Source organism: Zea mays, chromosome 4 (assembly GCF_902167145.1).
Source record: "Zea mays cultivar B73 chromosome 4, Zm-B73-REFERENCE-NAM-5.0, whole genome shotgun sequence".
Classification (NCBI taxonomy): Eukaryota; Viridiplantae; Streptophyta; class Magnoliopsida; order Poales; family Poaceae; genus Zea; species Zea mays.
In genome coordinates this window covers 126306537-126309440 of record NC_050099.1, presented here as the reverse complement: position 1 = coordinate 126309440, position 2904 = coordinate 126306537, and positions in this window count along the sequence as shown.

Below are 2904 nucleotides of genomic sequence, written 5' to 3'. Positions count from 1 at the left end.
TATTATAAGAATTTTACCTTAAAGTTGGAATAAAACAAACTACCGATGATATGTTATCGTCGGTAGCTGCTAATATTGGCTTCAAACTTCAGAAAACCGACACTCTTCGATAGAGTGTCGATTACCTTCGCCCTGGTACGGTCACGAACACATCCCAAGGCCTCTTCATCGATTCCACCAAAGAGCATGGCTCCTGGCTGGTAGCCACAGGAAATGCCATATTCCTATAGCTCCTTCTTCTCAGCCTCAGAGATTTCTTGATCAACTAGGTTCCGAAGATCGAAACCTTTTTCTTCCGAAGCAGCTTCGATAATTCCTTTCCCTTTGTCAGGCACTAGGGCCATGACCTGTTCTGTAGCTATAGATGTCTCTTCTGTAGGCATACCCAGTATCATTTTATCAATCCCAGATAAGGTAGCCTCCAGGTTGGCAGCTGCAGCTTCGCCCGATGTGTTTGCTTCGGCAGTGGCCTCGGCACTTGCAGTAGGCGCTATTTTAGATGCTGAGACCGGTGGTGGCGTCTTTTCAATGGCTTGCATAATGCTACCAATCCTTCGCTTCTTTAGCCCATCTGCCTTCTTTGCGGCCGAAGGTTCTCCTTTCTTCTAAAAAAGCTTCGTCAGTTCCGGTCCCAGAGGACTTAGCAGCTTGATCGGTAAAGATCCAGTCATTACCTTTAAAATCTCTTCTACTTCGACAGAAGGAGGTGTTGAAGAAGTTTCCTCTTCCACCTCAGTCACCTTCAGCTCTGGAGTTGCAGCCTTTCTCTTCTTCAAAGCCGGTGCTTTCGGCTCGGGACTGGATTTTCTCTTCTTTAAAGTTTTTTCATCTTCCTTCACCATTCTGGCAGCCTGCCTGCTCAGAACGCTGACAACCCTTTTCCTTTTTGCCCCGTTGGCACCTTTGTTGAGTCACTCATAATCAGGGTATTCAAAATTTAGAGCGTCCATTATCTGGTTCAACCTTTGTTTTGGTCGGGTGCCGAAGGCTGCAGTCATTTATTGATCTTCTTTTTTGGTATAATTTCTCAAAATTTCATTGCACATTGTCTCAATCATTTCCATCCACTCTTGGCAAGGCTCCTTGAACCATTTCTCAAATTTAAAATGATAAGGCAATCGAACAAGCTCAAGTTTATTCTTTGTTCCCTTTAGCTTCGGCATGCTCCATTCACTTGACGTTGGAGATGTTCTATTAGCCAAGTATTCTTGAACCAGATCTCTAGTGCTGATTTGTTCAGCCACCACCCTGAATTCTGATACAGACAGTTGGTATGCTGACCCTGGCTGCATAGTGCACAAAGATCTGGTCATTCCGAGGCTTAAAGCCAACGGGCACATGACCATCGTCATCAGTTTCCCCCTTCTCTTTTCATCAACTTTAATATAAAACCATTCACTCTTCCAGCCAGTTGGCCACTTGGTGCGATAGCTGAGGACCGGAGCCTTCATATCTTTATGATACACGAAATTATAACAACCAAAATTCTCATGTAAACCATCTGCTCTGGCCTTCGTTTGGTAGTGCAGCTCGTGCACTCGGTAGAATGCTTCGGCATCTGGGTCCATCCCTTGGCTTCGGAGGGCCCAGATGAAGATACCAAGCCTAACGATAGCGTTAGGGGTCAGCTGATGAAGATAAATTTCAAAATTTTTCAAAACTTCTCCTATCATCTCGTTCAGAGGAAACCGTAATCCTGCTCTGAAGAAACTTTTGAAAACAACTACTTCATCATCCTTCGGCATTGGAGTGGTTTCTTCTCCGGCAAAATGAACAAGCTTCCTCTCAGCTTCTCCAAAGTAGCCCAGTTTCATCATCATGGGCACGTCGGCTTCAGACACAGTAGACTTCTCAAAATCTAGGTGGCTGGGTTTTGATGGGATCAAAATGCTATAATCCTCCTCTTCTCCATCAGCTTTTTCTTCCTCAATATCAGCCTGTTCAGCTTCGGCAGCAGGTGTATCTTCATAAATGGTTCCCTCTGTCACAACTAAACCCGACTGTCTCATGATTTTGGAAATCAGAGCTGTCTCGGTGGCCTCGGTCTCCTCTCCTTCACGAGTCACCCTTGCAGTCGAGCGTACTCTGGCCATCTGATGGATTTTTTGCGGTTTTTACGAAGTTGATGTCTTTCACAGTTTTGACGAAGTTCTCTTTTTTGACGAAGCTAACTCAAAATGATGGTTCGCTCGAGAGTGCAGTGAAAAAGCTTCGGCTATGGTTAAATTTTTTAACAGCACAACAATGCAATGGCAATGAATGTTGTGGTAACTCCACACCTACCCATCTATTTATATAGTGCTGCAGGTGGGAAGGTGAACCGTCAAATTGCCCACACCCGCTAAATGGTGGGCCACTTGGCGTCTAGAAGGTGAATCGACATATCGCTCGTACCCACTGAGCGGTGGGCCATCTGACGCTTCGAATATTTTAATCGTTTCTCGACAACGAGCTCAGGGAAGGTGTTTTTCGGACCTTCGGCATTCCGAAGCCTTTGAGATTTTTTCACGGATCAAGCTCGTTACGAAAAACGATCTAGCACCGTGAAGGGGCTACTGTTGGGGGCATGCTTCTTCACCGAAGGTCCTCCAAGCAAAAACACCTTCGGGCAGTATGATATGCGAATTGACACAGCACAAAGGTACAAGCCGAAGCTACAACCTAGAAAGCTTCGGCATAATGACGCGCCTTGAGACGAAGGGCGGCACCGACTTAAAGAGAAAAAGACCATTTAGTCCCTAATAGTTTGTGTCGCATTTGTAATTTGTTATCAAGGACATAAATGTAATTCTGACCGGGTGCGTCCCGCGCCTATAAATAGGTGAACAATAACCCTGTACTGTTCACGCTGACTGCTGACTTGTATTCACTCGCACGTCACGCTTGGGTTTTTACCTTCTGTGA